The 20,297-nt window shown below is 41.5% G+C and overlaps 1 long non-coding RNA gene across 3 annotated transcripts in view; it reads right to left on the bottom strand.

The window, feature by feature from the left end:
• The window catches only part of LOC137355396 (uncharacterized), a 204,106-nt gene that overhangs the window by 147,261 nt on the left and 36,548 nt on the right, over positions 1–20,297 (bottom strand). The gene's annotated exons all lie outside the window — the stretch shown is intronic.

The following is a 20,297-nucleotide window of genomic DNA, read 5'->3' as shown; positions in this document are numbered from 1 at the left end:
GCTTCTCATCATATATCATGGTCAGATCACCCCACTTGCAGATATTAGTTAACCCATAACTCATCATCTTCTGTTTGTACCAGGAATGACTGTGTCATTTCCAGTAATGATTTTTCATATCATGTGGTGATGAAGTTACATTCTAATTGCTATAACTAGGTTGCTTTGAAAATTAATTCAAAGGAAATATTTAAAAGATACTTGTTTGAAAGCCATATCACAAAATTAGTACATGCAGAGCTTCTGGCAAAATGCAAGATAATAGTCATTTAAAAAGATCAATTTTAATGTATGGTGCATACAGAATGCATTATGAAAACTCATGAGATAGGATTTAAATCCTACTTCAGATACTGACCATTTGCAGGGTAATTTCTGAATTATTGAGTCAAATCCTTTAAGTCATGTCCCATGGGTCATCATTATGTATCCTGTGAGGTATGGGGTTTAAATCAAGACCACAACTGTGTCCTTTCATGCTTTATTGAGAAACACTGCCTTTAATGGGGATTTCTAAGCCTTTATTGTGACATCAGTCAATAGTCCTTTTCTTCCATTCCCTTTCCCAAGAATGTACTCCTTCCACTGAATTGTGCCAAATTTGTTTCAATACTTCAGTCCAGGAGGGAAACGAAATGATCAAATATTTAATTTACTGCACTTCATACTAGTTTTCATGAATGAATAAATTTAATTTCAAGCCCATTTCATCAGAGGAATAATACCAGAATCACTTCAAAGACTATTTTCTGGAAATATTCTGCTCTTTGTGGGTTCACTTAAGTGAATGATTTATAAGACCTTGAATATCAAAGTGAGATCTCCAGCCTGAATGCTGCAGTAATGCATTGCACAGATATGGGTTTGACAATATTACATAGTATTAATGTTCTTTCTAAGCTGCGCCCCTGCACAGCAACCCAAACGTTCCCGTGCAGGGCACGCACAAGTTGGCCCCTTTAAGGTACCACACGGCTGCAGAAAAACATGTAAAGGGCCCCCTCACTTAAACAAATCCCCTGCACACTACAAAAAAGTTAGAGGGTATGTTGCATAATGCAACCTTAATATGTACTCCAAGATTCACTTCTGATAATAGCTCTGAAAGACCAGAGAGTAAAGCTGTATCAGTGGTTATGGCCAAGCACAAGAGCTAATGACCTCAGCTAATGCACTTGGCTGCTATTTCACAGTAATTTTCAAAGCAATGGTTTCTTTGACTTCATCCATTTCTCTTTTCCTCCATGAACCACATCTATTTCTTTCAAATTTTCAGCTGTTAGAAACCAGAGTAATTACTGACACCACAATAGTAGGCAACTTAAAACACCAAAGCAGGATTTTGGAGATATATTCCTCATTTGGAAGAGAGGATAAGACAACCCATTGCCCTGCAATGCCTAATTTAACAGTTATTTAACCTGCTTTCACAGCAAATGTCAAATGTCAGACCTTCTGCTGCCACTGCTTTTATCTGGTGACCTTAGAGCAAATGTTAAATAGTGTCTCAGTAGAGGGACTATACATTTAGGCATGCATCGTTTACTCTCTTTCTTCTTGCTGTAAATGTTAATCAAGATACTCACATTTTAACCAATTTTGTAAGTGTGGGTTTCTGTAAAAAACATATTTCCACATTAATTGCTTGACCCACTTGTCTTATTCAATGTTTTCGATTCAATTCAAAGTGTAATTTCTAGAAGAGATTGTGACCCTGAAATTCCTGGGGAGGTCCTACTAGGGAGATTGGCAGAGACCCCTCAGAAATGGCAGAGACCGGTTTATGTCAACCCACCCCTTGCACAGCAAATGACAGGCTAGGAACAGCAACAACTATCACAATTGCCTTACTGCAGCTGATTTAAACAAAGCCTCATGCTACATTTCCACTTATATAACACCTTTAATGTAGAGAAACCTCCTAAACAGAGGCATGTGGACAAATAAACACAAAGCCAAGGAAGGAGAGATAAGGAATGGTGCCCATAAAATGGGTCTGCAGTTTAAATGTTAGTCTGTCCTTTCTTTTTTCAGATGTTAATAGACATTTCAGCATGTTACCAGAATGATCTGTTATTATTTCATTTTGTATTGAATCCTATCTCTCCATTCTACCTTGGCAATTTGCTGTTGCTAACAACTCTGTAACATTTCTGCTGCCGACACTGTGAGGACCATCTCACAGTTTTCTCTCCTCAATGCTGCCTTTTGCCTCTGTCCGGCCGTTGCAGATCACTCCCCACTATGTCACCGACTCTGCTTTCATGCCGTGTTTCTAACAGCGCATCAAACCCAATCCATGCAAAGAAAATCCAAATCTCTCCCCTGAATGAGCTGGCAACAAGCTCATTAATGGCCTTTAGTGGCCATTTAAGTAGTTCAGGTGGGTTGCCTTTTCTGGCTCCCGTCAGCGCATTCTGAAACCTGAGCATACTGGGCTTGCATTGGGAAACTGGCATGCTGACCCAGGGAGTGGGTGGGGGGGTGGGGGGTGCAGTTTAAGTGACCACCCTCCTGCAAGCCTGTCCTCTCTAACAAACCAAAATCCCACTCACAATTGGTGGGAATGCATTACATAGCATTCACAGCACAGAAACAGGCCATTCAGCCCAACAGCTCCAGGCCTGTGATAATACTTCACAAAAGCCTCCTTTCACCCTTCTTTATCTAATTCTATCAGCCTATCCTTCTATTCCTTTCTCCCTCATGTGTTTATTCACTTTATGCATCTATGCTAGTCACCCCAACTATTGCCTGTAGTTGCGAGTTTCACATTCTCACCACTCTGTGCTGTTATGACTCTATGGCTAATGTCAAGTTTTGTTCATTAATTCAACAGACAGCCAGATCTTCGCAACTCATCTCTAACTGCCTAACAAAATATCTTCACATTAAAACAGAAGAAAACAGAAGGTACCTGATCTGAAACATTGTAAAAGTGAGCTCATATCATCAAACAGTCTTGTGCACACGTTAAAACTCTGGGATTCAAGAATGATCCAAATTTGAAAATGTTAGTTATTTTTTAAATGCCTCAATTTTGCCAATTTGTTTCATTTCAGGGTTGAATTTTCCTGCAAGCATAGACGGCCAACACAGCTCTTTACACATGGGTTCTGATGAAAGGTCACAGACCTGAAATGTTAACTCTGTTTCTCTCTCCACAGATGCTGCCAGATCTATAGAACCATAGAAAAGTTACGGCACAGAAAGCAGCCATTCAGCCCATTGTGTCTGCGCCGTCTGAAAAAACTAGCCGCCCAATCTAATCCCACCTTCCAGTACCTGGTCTGTAGCCTTGCAGGTTACAGCACTTCAGGTGCAGGTCAGGTACCTTTTAAATGAGTTGAGGGTTTCCACCTCCACTACCGATCTGGGCAGTGAATTCCAGGCACCCACCACCCTCTGGGTGAAAAAGCTTTTCCTCACGTCCCCTCTGATCCTTCTACCAATCACCTTAAATCTGTGCCCCCTGGTAATTGACCTCTCCGCTAGGGGAAACAGGTCCTTCCTGTCTACTTTATCTAGACCCCTCATAATTTTGTACACCTCAATTAAGTCACCTCTCAGCCACCTCTGTTCTAAGAAAAACAACCGTAGCCTATTCAATCTTTCCTCATAGGTGCAATTTTCAAGCCCTGGCAATATTCTTGTAAATCTCCGTACTTTCTCCAGAGCAATTATGTCCTTCCTGTAATATGGTGACCAGAACTGTATACAATACTCTGCTGTGGCCTAACCAGCGTTTTATACAGTTCCAGCATTACATTCCTGCTTTTTTGTATTCTATACCTCAGCCAATCAAGGAAAGCATTCCATATGCCTTCCTCACCATTTTATCCACCTGTCCTGCCACCTTCAGGGACCTGTGGACATGCAATCCAAGGTCTCTCACTTCTTCTACCCCTCTCAATATCCTCCCGTTTATAGTGTAGTCTCTTGCTTTGTTTGCACTCCCCAAATGCATTACCTCACACCTCTCCGGTTTGAATTTCATTGGCCTGCTGAGTATTTCCAGCACTTTCTGTTTTTATTTCAGATTTCCAGCATCCGCAGTATTTTGCTTTTATTTTATTACATCTCTCTACACATGCGCACACTGCTCTACGTACCCCATGGTTGGTTCAGTAGGTGACACCAACAGCTACACTTGGCCAACATCATAATAACAAAGGGTGATGGCAAAATTTTTAATGTTCTTTTGCAATGGTCGATCATTTAATTGGGCTGGGGTTTCGGAGAAGATGAAGATGTCTACAGTTTAGCGTGTAACAGTGTGCGCTTGCATTCATTTTCCCTCATTATAGTAGAAAAGGGAAAGTATATTTTGCAGACAATCAAGGGAGATAGATGCACAGTCAATCAGGTCCAAATCAGTCCAGCTTTGTAAATTTCCAAATTCTATCACTCCAAAGAAATTCCCCTCCTGTAACTACTTTAGACGATTACAGGAGTCTAATTTACTTAGCAATGCTGGTTGATTGGATGACAGGTCACAGACCTGAAACATCAACTCTGTTTCTCTCTCCACAGACATTGCCAGACCTGCTGAGTATTTCCAGCATTTTCTGTCTTTATATCTGGTTGCTCTACTGTTGAGTTCCTCAAAGACATCATTTAGCAGTTATTCTTCCTGCAACTGTCCCATTGCTTCTCTCTTGCAAAAACTTGTATTTTTTTGTGCCTTTAACAGAGTAAAGTGTCCCAAGGCGCTGCACAGGAGCATTAACAAACAAAATATGGTACCAAGTCATATAAGGAAATATTAGAGCATATGACCAAAGGCTTGATCAAAGAGGTCAGTTTTAACAAATGTCTTAAAGGAGGAAAGTGAGGTGGAGAGGTTTAAGGAGGGAATTCCAGAGCTTAGGCCCTAGGCAGCTGAAGGCACCACCAATAGTGCAGCAATTAAAATTGGGAATGTTCAAGAGGCCAGAATTGGAAGAGCACAGAGATCTAAGAGGTTTGTTGGACTGGAGGTGATTACAGAGATAGGGAGGGGTGAGGCCATGGAGGGATTTGAAAACAAAGCTGAGAACTTTAAAATTGTGGGAGGTGTAAAGTAGAGTTCCAGATTACTATTACCCGTTGTGTGAAGAAGTGCTTCCTGATTTCACTCCTAAATGACTTAGCTCTAATTTTAAGATTGTGCCCTCGTTCTGGATTTGCCACCAGAGGATATAGTTTCTGTGGCAATTACTCTATAAATCTTTCTGTCTCCTTCTATTTGTCTTCCATTCTTTCTGTATCCTTCTTTATTTGTGTCTGGCAGACTTTCTCTCATAGTCTCTGATTTCTGTCCTTCCCTCTATCTTTTCTGCAGTTTGTCTCAACTCTCTCTGTGCACCTTTCTTCGAAAAATAAGAACAGGAATTGGCCATTCAGCCCCTTGGGCCTGTTCCACGATTCAATCAGATCATGGCTGATCTGTACTTCAATTCCATTTAACCCCCGTTGATCCATATCCTTTGATACCTTATCTAACAAAAATCTATCAATCTCAGTCTTGAATATTGCATTTGACCCCCAGCATCTACAGTTATTTTGTGGGATGGTGGTGGTGCAGTGGTGGAACAGAATTCCGGATTCCTAATATCTATTGTGTGAAGAAGAAGTGCATCCTCATTTCACTTGTCATGAATTGCCTGGCTCTGATTTTCAGATTGTGTCCCCTTGTTCTAGATTACCCCACCAGAGCAATTAGTTTCTCTGTATCCACCCCATTGAATCATTTTGTCATTTTAAACAAATTGATTAGATCACCCCTCATCCTTCTGAGGAAGCCACGTTTTTTCAACCTGTCCTTATTGTTCCGACCAATGCACTGTTAATTCAATCCCACTACTCCACAGGTCACAGCATATTAGTTAAGATTCCCACCTGCCGGAAAATAGCCAAATGAATTACTCTATTTGTCCCCCAGAACAAAGCACACCAAACCAGGTTTCTTTAAATAACAAAATCAACTATTTATTAATAAACCAAGTCTCAAACAATAATGAGATAACAGGCCCCTTTTTTATTTGTAGTTATTGTTTCTTTTTACTTTTTTATTTTTTTTGTATTTTAGTTTGTTTCATCGTTCATTTTTTTTTAACCATATGCCTGCCCACTGTTTTTTTTTCAAGTTTGTGCTTTGGGCCAGGACTGTTCACTTTGCTGTCCATTAACACTGTCTCTGCACTAACACTTTGTCGTTCAGCACACCATTAACATACCGTTTGCCTTTGCTCCATGACCTTCTTGTCAGTTATTCTCAGTTACCCTGTCCTATCAACACCTCCCCTTTTGTTATCTCTTGCCCCACCCCCACTTTATCTGCTTAAAACCTATTACATTTCTAATCTTTGCCAGTTCTGATGAGAGGTCACTGACCTGAAACGTTAACTCTGGTTCTCTCTCCACAGATGCTGCCAGGCCTGCTGAGTATTTCCAGCATTTTTTTGTTTTTACTATATGAGATTATGAGATAACTCAATATATAAAAGGATTCTTTTCAAACTTCTTATTCTTCCTAACCCTCGTGCATGCACACATACATTAAAAAAAAGTTAACTGGTTTTAAAAGGATGTTTTGGATTACAACTGTTTCTGAGGAATAATAAAATAATTAGGTTGTCACATTCTCGTAGGTTATTTCCGGGTCGGTGAGGTGTCCCAAAGTTGAATAGTCGGATGCTACTCGAAGTCTGTGCAGATGAGGTTGATGAACAGTCTGTGATGGGTAGGCATTCATGATACTTTGTCTGCAGCAGGTGTCATGCAGATCTTTCGGCAAAGGGTGTAGCAACAGGTCTACTTGGGTTTTGAAATAGCAGTCCAGCAATAGATGCTTCCTTGAGCTTTCAGGATCTTCCAAAACACAAGAGGCAACAGGAATTACTCCAGAGGCAGAGATTTTCCAGAGACTGGAGGCAATAGGAAACTGCTACCTTTAAAAATGCAAGGCTTCTTCTCGGCAAAGGAGCCTTTCTCCACAGAGAGCAGCAACTCCTCTTGCTCTGGATCTTTTCCTCTCCAGGGATTTTTTTTCCTCTCTCTAGTCAGACCACAGCCACCACCTCAAATGTAGAATTTCTTTTTACAAGAGAGGCAAGCCTTCTTTCTCAGGGACAGTTCTTTTATCTGGTCTGCAAAAAACAGGTCCCAGCCAGTTTGTTCTGCCTCCTGTCTGCCCAGTTTACTGGTCTCCACGATGCAAAAATGAAACTGAAACTCTAACAATCAAGTCATGTGACCTGTCATTTCCCTTGCTGTTGTTTAGAACAGCTGTCTTGCAGTCTGTCCGACTCAGTTCAAACACCAAGTTTCAACATTCAGTGTTCACAGAGAAAATCCTTTTTCTCAGTTTTCGAAACACACAGAACTTCAAGCTTTCAAAAAAAACCCAAAACGCTTGTGACATTATATTTTAACCCTTTAAGTTTCTGATATCATTCTGTTGAATCTTTGCTGAATCTAAGGTCAGTATATTCTTTCTAAGATGTGTTACCCTGAACTGAATGTAGCACCTCCAGATGGGGTCTTTCACATCTGCCTTTATGAGCACTGTGTAATTAGTATCTGAATTTATCTGTGATATATGCTAGTGTAGCTTGTCCTCATTGTTTATGTTCTTGGTTATTTTAGTTTCAAAACTTATTCCCAACTCTTCCATGTTAGATTTGATGCTATGAAGAGACATTCAGTACAGCTGATCACAACATACAAAGTGGCTTGCTGTGTTACAATGATGACGAAGTGTACTTGTTGAATTTTACACCTTAGCTGATCTGAATTCTGATCTTTTTTGATGAAATTGTTAATTTTCAGCACAAGTAATATTTCTTTAGATTCATAAAAGAACATGGTTAATGCAATTTACAACCCAGGTTACATCACCGGACCAAAGTTAATTTATTATTCTTCAACTGTGATTTTTCTGCTGTATTAGGAACTTTCACTGGCCTATTAATATAAACGAAGCTATTGGCTGTGCAGCATCAATGTTCAACATTCCAGAGGTATGTATTCAGGGAGGAAGTCAACATGTGCAGGAGCTACTGCTTTGAAGTTTGGTACTTGATAGTGTTGGAATTTGAAACATCAACCAGCAAAGTATGGTAGAAGATATCAAGGTTTTTATACAGTACTGCAACTTTCGTAATATACATCTGTCATGCTAGGCCCCCACCTGCCAAGAATGAGGCACATTAATTTTGTCATGAACATTGATTTTAAACTCTTACTGGAGTGAAGAAAAGACTTGTTAAACAGATCAGCCGTGGCTAGAAAAGACACTTGCATATTAACAGACAGTGATTGGAAGGACAAAGGACCATTCCCTGATACATTCAACCCCTACTGTCCGGTCAGCCAATCCCGAAAAATGTGAAAACTTAGACCCCACATCCTCCTATGTAAATGCAGACACTAGAAGCACCCCACCAGAGTTAATAACAGTATTGACAGGAACCTGCAGAGACAAAGAAAGACCCCTAGGGGGCAGAGAAACTGTGAGGGTGATGCCTCGTCTAGTCGAAGTGCCACAGGGGCGTGCAGTAGCATCTGCACAAATACCTGCAGGCATGAGTGTCCTCTGGGACAAAGGGGAGATTAGCAAAGAATCCTTCCCCACAGTCAGAACCGAAGAGAACTACCCATCCCCCAAAGTCAAAAGCCTTTGCATGACTCAGCAAAGCACTGAAAGAGAATTCAGGATAGATCCACCCACTACTGACTCTCCTGAAAAAAGATTAGTTCAGCAGGAACAAAGACCCTAGGCAGCCATGGAAATGGGCAAATGGAAGAGAACCTTCCCCAAAAAAGGACCACATGTTTACTGGGATGCAAGAACGGGGGGCGGGGCAGTTTTAATAAGTTTTAGGATTTGTGAATGAATGAGAGAAATGCATTTTTTTTTCTGTATCATGATTTCTGTCGATGCTTTTAATGAAATGTCCCTTTTCTCAAATCACATTTCATTCTGCTGGGTGTGGAGGTGTCATGCTAGGCCCCCACCTGCCAAGAATGAGGCACATTAATTTTGTCATGAACATTGATTTTAAACTGTTACTGGAGGGAAGAATGGACTTGTTAAACAGATCAGCCGTGGCTGGAAAAGACATTTGCGTATTAACAGACTGTGATTGGAAGGACAAAGGACCATTCCCTGACACATTCAACCCACAATGGACCTTGGTCACCAGGTATTGTGTGTAAGAGGAACATTCCAGAGACTGCTAAGGTGATACAATCCAAGCAGTGATCAGACTAGTTAGTCACATGACTAACCTGCTTGGCAACCTGGGTTTTTCTGAATTGTACAAACAGTTTGAACTGAGAAGATCTCTCCTGTCTGCTCCCATCTCTTTCTCACAAGCCTCTGAATCCACTGAAGACACATGAACCCCAAGAGAGAAAATCTCCTACAGTGAACAAGGTTTAAGAAGAATACTGGGCCCCAATGAAAAGCAAGATCTACCTACAATCAAGGACTCTACAGTGAGCTTGAAGAACTGTAACAAAAACTCTTCAGCTATTGCCTCAAACTTTTTCACTTTATTTTTCTTCTGTTCTTTTCTGTCTCTATTTGCATGTGTGTATCGCATATGCATGCTAGCATGGGTACGTTGTGTACCCGTAGGCGTCAACCGAATTAGTAAAATTAATAAATTTCAACTTTTCTTCTTTAAACCTAAGAAAGCCTGTTTGTGCTGGTTCCTTTAGCTTATAATTGGAAATTGGTGAACAAGGATTCACCAAGGCAGAGCTTAAAACACGATGTGTTTAAAATTAAACCCTGTTACAGTAAGACCAGGTGAAGGCTGAGAGGGACCCCTAGACACCTTTCTCACCTGGTCGTAACATTACTAAGAGATGCAAAACATAATCTTTTCTAAAATAGGATCCAAAAGTTCAACCTTGACAATGTATCAGCAAAAAATCTTAGAATATCCAGGAAAATTCAAAGTAAACTGTTACCTTAAATTCCCTGAGTAAGCATCCTGCTTAACAAGACAAAATACTCTTGGTTAAGAGCAGAATTTTCTTGTCATGCAGTCAACTATTCTTCCCATAGGTTGAGAAGCATTGATGAGGAATTTCAATACCCCTGATTTTTCCATTCAAAACTCTCATGTTTATACTGTTTAAAATCTCTTAACTCATTTTGGAGTGTAGGTGTTACCTTTCTGTGCGTGTTTATCCCACTTTCATTATCTATGTATGGTAATACCATTAGCTACTTATTCCCAATTAATTATCTGCTGAGGATTCCCTTCTCTTGAAGTTGTGAGCTTTTATCTGGTCAAAATGTTTGTAGTGTTTTATAATAAGACTAAGACTTAACTTTATAAATGTGTTTTGTACTTAAAAGATTTTTAATTAAATTTGTGCAGTAATTTTTTCCTTTTTGGGTTAAATTGGGTTTACGTGGCATCTGTTTTTGTGGGTAACATTCCATCTTGTGATGGATCATCTGTGATGGTTCTTTGATGATACCTTGTACCACCTCCTTAAGTCAGTCTGTCTATATCATTAACATTATCAACTAATTCGGATTATAGTTATCAGTACGGACCATGTGTAGCCTGTCTCATTTAACTTAAAAGGTGTTTCTGGTTCACATTCTATTGTAATAGGGATGTTCATGGATTTTTAACTCTGCCCTTAAAGGAAATTACAGTGAGTCTTGAAAACTGACCATGTATTTAATCTTTAATTCTAAAAGGTATAATGTATTAATTATATCTAAATTCTACCTAATTAAGCCTTTTATACCTATATTTCATCACAAGATATCCCTTAGAAATTCATTCATTTCCCATAGATGATATTTCAAAGAATATATTTTAAAACAATTGATGGATTTTTTTTCCCTGATTAAGGTTACCAATCTCCAGGTTCCAATACTTTGAAGTTAGCAGATAACTGTCTCAAGCACTACCACCAGTTTTGGCATCTACAGTATAACGTTTTAGTCAACATCTCCTATGGCCTCTGGTTGTTTCCATAACCTAGGATCAGTGAAAGCTGTCCCACTGTATGCCAGTTTAGCTCTTCCTCAGATGTGAAGCTCATTGCGATGTTTTACCATGTTAAAGATGCTATATAATTTCAAGTTGTTGTTGTTCCTCCTCCTCCTCCTCCTCCTAAGGGGTCTGCATTAACCAGGATAAACAAAGTTTCAATATGGTCAACTGATATTCTTTCCAAATACATTAACTGGGCAACTCTTGGAGATCAAATTGGATACCTAAAGGATAGTAATGTTTGTGGCGCTTTATGGAGTAAATGGTGTTGCAGTATAAATGGATTTTTTTTTTAGTGAATGGGTTTCATTTTCCTTCTCAGGAATATTAAATTGTTTATTGCCTGTGACACTGAAATTACTTTTAATTGGACCATTGAATTGCCATAATAATAGAATAATTATTATCTTTGCAATGTACTCCATCACTTGCAATTAGAGTGTATGATCTTTGATGATACATACAGGATATCTTATTACCCTATGACATTAAATGAAACAGGAGCTAATATCACTGGGGTTGAAATCATGTGGCACAATAGCTCTTACTTTCAAAGCATGTGATCTGATTTTACAAATTTACCATCAGTCACTGTCGTCAGAATTGTTAATACTTCAGTGGACGTAACACATCTCATTTGTGAGGATGCTGATAAACTGAATGTCTCTCTCTTGCTGTCTGGAATTGTCTGAAGTTCTATATTGGCTGCAAGAAAAATGCACCAAAACAGAGAAATTTTCCGGTCCATCCTTGGCTGTACTGGAGCAGAACAGGTTGGGGGTTTGGGAGATGGCAGATGGTGACGATGGATGACAGAAAATTATCTAAACATCTCGATTGCCAAATCTGCCAGTCCTAAAACAATCATAAACTTCTGAAGGAGGCTTAAAGTGAGTCTTTGGAGGTCTCAATGAAAACAGGCAATTAGGTGTTAGTTATCGCAGGCATATTTACAATAAAATGTCACCGGGAATGTACTTTGCAGCCAATGAAATAGTGTAGTCGCTGTTGTAATGTAGGAAACACGTTAGCCAATTTGGACACAGCAAGATCCCACAAACAGCAGTACGATAATGAACAAGATCATTGAACATCTCTTTGAAAACCTAATGACTGGGGTGCAAGTCATTTTATCAGGGTCCACATCTTTGGAAAACCATCATGTTGTCTAACTTCTCCTCGGTTTCTTGCCACATTTATAAAAACACCTCCAATGTGACACTGTTTGCACAGTCGGAAGAGTAACCAGAACTCAGGGCCTTTATCTCTGATCCGTTGTGGATGCAGGTAAAAAAAAACATAGTTCTATTTTTTTGTGGGAATGTTCTCCCAGAGGTATAAGACAATAATGCTTCAGACCAGGCTCACTGAGAATGACTCCATCTAGTTTCCATTATAACCCTGTCTTTAGTACACCATAATTTTTATGTGCTGTAAAGTTGTGTTTATGTTCCTGCCTTGGGCTGTTGTTTTAGCAATAATTTATGGAAAAATCACTATAGAGTGAAAATCAATTGAAAAGCCAAGCAGATGCAAGTGTTCATTAGACCACCAAATAAATGATACTCTACAGCTCCAAATCGGGATTAATGCCATTAATAAGTAAGAAATATTTTGGTCAACTTGCAGATCTTTGGAGAAAAGTAAGCAACAATTTCTGTTAAAGAAGCATTGCCATTTAATAACAGATGTTGTGGTTAGTAACGACTTGGATTCCTAAGGAAAAAACCCAGAAGTGGTTATTGTTATTGGGGTAGCAGATACACGCAACACAAATTTCTGAGACCACATAGGTTCATTCTACTGGTGCAAATAGAAAAAAGACTTTGGTGATTTAATTCGAGCATGGTGATTCTTTTCTTCCTGATGGCTCAAAGGGTAAGTGAAGCATCCCATGTGATACTGAGCCACACTGGGTAGGGGAGATTCCAGGTTTGACCCATGCTCTGTATTGAGATAGTTGATCTCAACTAATACAACTACGGGATACACTGTGATATTTCATGTTCCATGGCTGGAGTTCCTTTTTTTTAAAATTCATTCTTGGGATGTGCGTGTCTCTGGCAAGGTTGACATTTAAGGGCCATCCCTTGTCACCCTTAAGAAGGTGGTGGTGAGCCTTCTTCTGGAATTGCCGCATTTCCATTTGGTGATAGGTACAACAAATAATTAGGAAAGCTCATAGAATGTTATGGTTTATTGCAAGGGGAATTGAATGCAAAAGTAGAGAGGTAATGCTGCTGTTGTACGGGGCATTGGTGAGACCACATCTGGAGTACTGTGTGCTGTATTGCTCTCCTTATTTAGGATGTAAATGCATTGGAAGCAGTTCAGAGAAGGTTTACTAGACTAATACCTGGAATGGGCAGATTGCCTTATGAGGAAAGGTTGGACAGGCTAGGCTGTATCCACTGGAGTTTAGAAGAGTAAAAGGCGACTTGATTGAAACATATAAGATCCTGAGGGGCCTTGACAGGGTGGATGCGGAAAGAATGTTGTTACAACCGAGGCAGGAGGAGTGTACTGTTTATTCTAGTTCCACTCCTCCACGGGTCACAAGATATATTTAAATTTTTTCCCACTTACCAATATGGTCAATCATGGACTCGAGGCTCAATTTTACCAGCCCTCCAACGTTATGGGTTGTGGCAGGGGGGCCCGGAAAATCCCTCTGGGAGAGGCCCGCCACAGGCCTCGACACCGGGAAGGCTCGGCCGCATTTTACCAGCTGCAGTGAGGCCTCGGTGCGGCCCACCCGCCACTCGACAGCAGAGCCTTAATCTACATATGCTAATGAAATTAAAATGAATGAATAAACACTTACCAGATAGCGACGGCCATCCCTGCCGATATTCCGACCGAAAAATGGCGCCGGCGCCTGCGCAGTGGCATCGGATGCTGTTACCGGGGATCGAGCACCTGCCCCCTTTACATCATCGGGAGCGGGCACTCTACCCCCGTCATGCTGCCGTGCGGAATATTGCGGCGGCTCTGTGGTGCACATCTCCATTAAAATTCAACCCTCTTTTTTTTTCCAGAATAAAACACACCAACCAGGTTTCTTTAACAAACAACAAAATTATCAGTTTAGTATAAAACAAGTCTTAACCAGTAACGAAGTAAAGCATAAACACAGATTGAAATATTAAAGTTCCCTTTTTACCTTAGCCTCTCACACTCACACACATACGCTGGGTAACCGGAAAAATAAAGGGATTTTTTGTTTTTAGAGCTCTATTACAGACAAAAAAACAATTGGGCTGAATACTTGCTCATTCTTGAAGAAACATGAGATATGTTGTGTTTCAAAACTGACATACATTCAGGCCTCTGAGTACATGTAGACAGGTCCCTGGGATCTTTTCGAACAGTTCTTTTCAGGCAGCATTGAGAATTAATTTAGCAGGCTTTGCTTCAAAGGCAGGAGACGAGATGATTTGACACAGTGGACTTCTCAGCGTCTTTTAGAGAGGTGCTGGAAAGCTGAACTGGATTGTGGTCTTCTCTCCTTCCTTGGGAACTCTCTTCTCTCCTTGGAAGTTCCCTTCTCTCCTTGGAAGTTCTCTCCTTTTTTATACAGTTCAACCCTAACTCAAAACAATTCAAAAGTGAAACCAAAACAGGAAATCAACCTTTTGACCTACATCAATCTTGACCTGTCACTTTCTTTTAAAGAACTTCTCCAGGTGTCCAAAGTTCTCTGTTGTTTATTGAGCTGGAAGTCAGGTGGTTTCACAGAAAGGCTTGATGTAGTTGCTGGAAGTCATGTGATTTCCTGGAAAGGCTTGTTTTCCTCACAAGACCTCTCAGTGCCCCTTTTAAAAAACATTTCCAGGGACTGTTTTTCAAAGTCAAGTGGCCTTTACATGACCCCCTTTGAAAACCTCAAAGTTTAACATTTCTTCAATCTTTCAAAAATGAATCCTCAAAAAATATATTTAACAAAACACAGAGGCACTGTAACAATGTTTCCTCTAGTGGGAGAATCTAGAACTGGGGGTCACTGTTTAAAAAATAAGGGGTCGCCCATTTAAGACAGAGATGAGGAGAAATTTTTTCTCTCAGAGGGTTGTAAGACTTCAGAATTCTCTTCCTCAAAAGGCGGTGGAAGCAGAGTCTTTGAATATTTTTAAGGCAGAGGTAGATAGATTCTTGATAAGCAAGGGGATGAAAAGTTATTGGGGTAGGTAAAAATGTGAGTTGAGGTTACAATCAGATCAGCCATGATCTTGTTGAATGGCAGAGCAGGCTTGAGGGGCCGAGTGGCCTACTCCTGCTCCTAATTCGTATGTTTGTATGTACATATAGTGCTCCTACAGTTTGTTAGCTACAGAGTTACAGGATTTTGATCCAGTGATGCTGAAGGAAGGTTGATATATGTCCAAGGGGAGAGCCTGTCGAAGAAGCATTGGCCAGTTTCTGCAGTATATCCTGTGGATAGTATACACTGCAGCAACTCGCCACGGCTTCTTTGACAGAATTCCCTCAAACCCGTGACATCCATTGCCTAGAAGGACAACGGCAGTGGGCACAAGGGATCACCTTCAAGCTCCCCACCAGGTCCCACTTCATCTCAACCTGGAAATATCTTGCTGTTGCTTCATTGCTGCTGGGTCAAAATCCAGGAAATCCCTGCTGGCGGTCACTATCCATACCTTTGGTGGAAAGCAGTCATGGCTAGAACTTTCATGTTTGTGAACATTAGATGAAGGTCAGGTTGGGGTTGGCAGTGATAGTGGTCAAATAATGTGCCTGTACTTCTTGTCCAGGTTCAGACATGAATGAAGTATCGGAAAGTTGTTGGGAATCAGCAGCCGAGATCTGTTAACCCAGAAAACCATGCAAAAACCTGATCAACAGCAAAATGCTGACAATTCACAAACAAGCCCTAAACCTTGACACTATGACACATGAAGGCAAGGACTTGGATGGAAATGCAGAGACACAGGTTTGTCACAGCTAAGTCTGCAGGTATACCAAAGATTTGCTGACCTATTCCAGGGGTGAAAACCTAGAGGACACAAAAGCACATTTTACATTATTGAAGGGAGGTAAGTGCTGAAGGAGTCGGAGCTGGGGGAGCAGTGGTTTATTATCGACTAGAACTAGGGACATCCCCTCTCTCCCCCACCCAAAGAAAATCATTTATTGGCATTTTGCGTGGTTTGTTTTCTAACAGTTTGTGGCCTTTCAAGCCAAAAATATTTTCTCCTGGAAGGGGTACAAATAATTTAAATATTAAAATAAAAGTTGTTGAATGGAATTCAATGGGCTGAAATTTATACTTCCACTGATGATTACAGTGACGGATGTAAACAATGGTGGTCTGCCCATGCGGGCCACACGTCGCGTAGCCACCATGATATTAAGTGCGGCTGCTCATTTAAATACCAGGGTGGACCGCTCACTGCGATGACATGGAGGGGGGGTGCGCTGTCCGTCCCCGGCAATGACATCATCCGCCTTTGCGCAGGTGCTGACGCCATTTTTAAAGGGCTTCAAGTCCTTCCATTCAATTTAAATATTTAAAGCTAGATTGTTCATAAAAAATTAAATAAATTGATCTTGACCCTCTCCCACCCCCCAATAACCACAGAATTAATTCCTTGCCCTCTCCCCACCCCCCCCAAAATACTTACCTTGTGCCCCTGAGCTTCTCCCCCCAAAGTTCATAAACTGTGCACTGTAACCCTTCCCACCATCCCCTACACCAATGAGATGGGTTTGACCCCGCTCTCCCCCCTGCCACTGCACTGAAAAGCTTACCTGCTCTCCCCTCCCCACCAGTATTCTGCCTCGGATCCCCATCTGGGGATCCGAAGGCACAGGAGTGCCGGCCACCGGCACCAATATTGCTCCGGAATGGATGGTGGGAGTGTGATGGTAATTAATTAATTAATTTAAATTATTTTACATATTTATCTTGGGCTCCCATCGCCGAGCGGTTGAGGGGCCACTACGAGGCCTCGCCACTGCTGGCAATATGGGGCCAGGTCTCCCCAGCATCAAGGTCTGTGGCAGGCCTCTCCCGGAGGTATTTTCCAGACCCCCTGCCACATTCCCAACATCGGGGGGTCTGTAAAATTCAGCCCAATACAACTTCATAGGATCCGATTAATTTAATTGATAATTTAACTACAAATGCTTCATGTTAGTTTGTGAACTGAAACATTTTTACAGTATAAACCTAGTGTCTCAACTGGCAATACTTCCTTCACTCACAAGGCAAAACTTGCTCACTATCACATCTATTCCTGTGCTGGACTCCCAGACCAGCCTGGAAACAGGCAGGGGCAATTACATGAATTGAGGATATGCTGATTTAACTATTTTAGATGAACAAGTTTTATTTTTAATTAGCCACAGGAGGGATAAGAATGAGCCAAAATCATGAAAACAAAACTGATTTCTGATGCAGGGTCATATCCAAACATTAATCTGTCATTACAAACAAAAACAAGAAATGCTGGATTCACTCAGCAGGTCTGGCAGCATCTGTGGAAAGAGAAGCAGAGTTAACGTTTCGGGTCAGTGACCCTTCTTCGGAACTGACAAATATTAGAAAAGTCACAGATTATAAACAAGTGAGGTGGGGGTTGGGCAAGAGATAACAAAGGAGAAGGTGCAGATTGGACCAGGCCACATAGCTGACCAAAAGGTCACGGAGCAAAGGCAAACAATATGTTAATGGTGTGTTGAAAGACAAAGCATTAGTACAGAATAGGTGTGAATATACTGAATATTGAACATCAGCAAGTGCAAACCTGAAGAAAAACAACCTGAAAAAAACAGTGGGTAAGCAAACTGAACAAACTAAGATGAAATGAAATAAATGCAAAAAAAATTGTAAAAAATGTAAAAAGGAATGCAAAAAAAAGGGAAGAAAAAATAACTAAAAATGACTAAAAATGAAAGTAAAGTGGGGGGCTGTCATGCTCTGAAATTATTGAACTCAATGTTCAGTCCGGCAGGCTGTAGTGTGCCTAATCGGTAGATGAGATGCTGTTCCTCGAGCTTGCGTTGATGTTCACTGGAACACTGCAGCAATCCCAGGACAGAGATGTGAGCATGAGAGCAGGGGGGAGTGTTGAAATGGCAAGCAACCGGAAGCTCAGGGTCCTGCTTGCGGACTGAGCGGAGATGTTCCGCAAAGCGGTCACCCAGTCTGCGCTTGGTCTCCCCAATGTAGAGGAGACCACACTGTGAGCAGCGAATACAGTATACTACATTGAAAGAAGTACAAGTAAATCGCTGCTTCACCTGAAAGGAGTGTTTGGGGCCTGGGATAGTGAGGAGAGAGGAGGTAAATGGGCAGGTATTACACCTCCTGCGATTGCAAGGGAAGGTGCCCTGGGACGGGGACGAGGTGGTGGGGGTAATGGAGGAGTGGACCAGGGTGTCGCGGAGGGAACGATCCCTTCGGAATGCTGACAGGGGAAGGGAGGGGAAGATGCGACTGGTAGTGGCATCACGCTGGAGGTGGCGAAAATGGCGGAGGATGATCCTTTGGATATGGAGGCTGGTGGGATGAAAAGTGAGGACAAGGGGAACCCTGTCACGGTTATGGGAGGGAGGGGAAGGGGTGAGGGTAGAGGTGCGGGGAATGGGTCGGACACGGTTGAGGGCCCTGTCAACCACAGTGGGGGGAAATCCTCGGTTGAGGAAAAAGGAGGTCATATCAGAAGCACCGTCATGGAAGGTAGCATCATCAGAGCAGATGCGTCGGAGACGGAGAAACTGGGAGAATGGAATGGAGTCCTTACAGGAGGTAGGGTGTGAAGAAGTGTAGTCGAGGTAGCTGTGGGAGTCAGTGGGCTTATAATGGATATTGGTAGACAACCTATCCCCAGAGATGGAGACAGAGAAGTCGAGGAAGGGAAGGGAAGTGTCAGAGATGGACCATGTAAAGGTGAGAGAAGGGTGGAAATTGGAAGCAAAGTTGATAAAGTTTTCTAGTTCGGGGCGGGAGCAGGAAACGGCACCGATACAGTCATCAATGTACCGGAAAAAGAGTTGGGGGAGGGGGCCTGAGTAGGACTGGAACAAAGAATGCTCGACATATCCCACAAAAAGACAGGCATAACTAGGACCCATACGGGTACCCATAGCGACACCTTTTACTTGAAGGAAATGCATGGAGTTGAAGGAGAAGTTGTTCAATGTGAGAACAAGTTCAGCCAGGCAGAGGAGGGTGTTGGTGGATGGGGACTGGTTGGGCCTCTGTTCCAGGAAGAAGCGGAGAGCCCTCAAACCATCCTGGTGGGGGATTGTTTCTGTCATTTCCTCTTTTAGAGTACTGTTCAACCTGCTGTGCATTTCAAACAGTTTCTGTTTTTAGAACCTTAAAACACATGAGGCTAGAAAATATTGTTGGAGAGAAACATATAGTTTATTCATTTGACGGTTTTCTGCTGGTTTAATGGAAAGATTAACCCCCTTATAGTTAACACTGCCATTATAAAAGTATGTAGAGGAATGTCACATGAATGTGTTAAGCTTTCAGCTGCTATCACCAGCATCAATAATTTCTAGCATATATTGGTCTTCTAAATGAATAAAATGAATGAATAAAAAATTCCCACTGCCCTGCCCTTTCCCCATAACCTTGCAATATTTTCCTTTTCAAGTATTTTTGCAATTCACTATTGAAAGTTATTGCTGTCGCTGTTTCCATTACCCTTTTAGGCAGTGTATTTATTCCAGCTCATAACACTAAGTGCATGAAAAACAATCTCATCTTGCCTCTGGTTCTTTTGCCAATTGCCTTGAATCGGTGTCCTCTGGTTACTGAGCACCCCCCCCCCCCCCCCCCACCTGCCCGCCAGTGGAATCAGTTGCTCCATATTTACTCTATTTAAAGCCCCTCATATTTCTGAGGTTTTTTTCTGAAATTGACCTATGGTTTTTCTCTCTTGTTTTCTGCCTCTCTTGGGCGGTGGGGAGAGGTGGACGGTGTTCGGGGGGGGGGGGGGGTAGCTGATGGCGGTAATTGGGTGTAGAAGTCACACCGTGACATGGATCATCTAATCTTTTCCTGTCATTCATTTCTGTAGGTTCATATATTACTGTCTTGCCCCTTCTGTCACTGTGAATCATGTGTGTCAAAACAACAGCACCACATCAATAAATAGTTCCATGAAATTGAATGAAACAGTGCAACTGTTCAAAAAAACTGCAATATAGACTCCATAAACCCACTGGTCAACCGCAGGATCAGTTACAAGAAATAGAACTGTTTTGCTTGGGGGAAAATTATCTCCAAAAACTTTTTTGTGAGATAATGGC

Source organism: Heterodontus francisci, chromosome 42 (genome assembly GCF_036365525.1).
Source record: "Heterodontus francisci isolate sHetFra1 chromosome 42, sHetFra1.hap1, whole genome shotgun sequence".
NCBI lineage: Eukaryota > Metazoa > Chordata > Chondrichthyes > Heterodontiformes > Heterodontidae > Heterodontus > Heterodontus francisci.
This window is presented reverse-complemented; position numbering and strand designations above follow the sequence as displayed.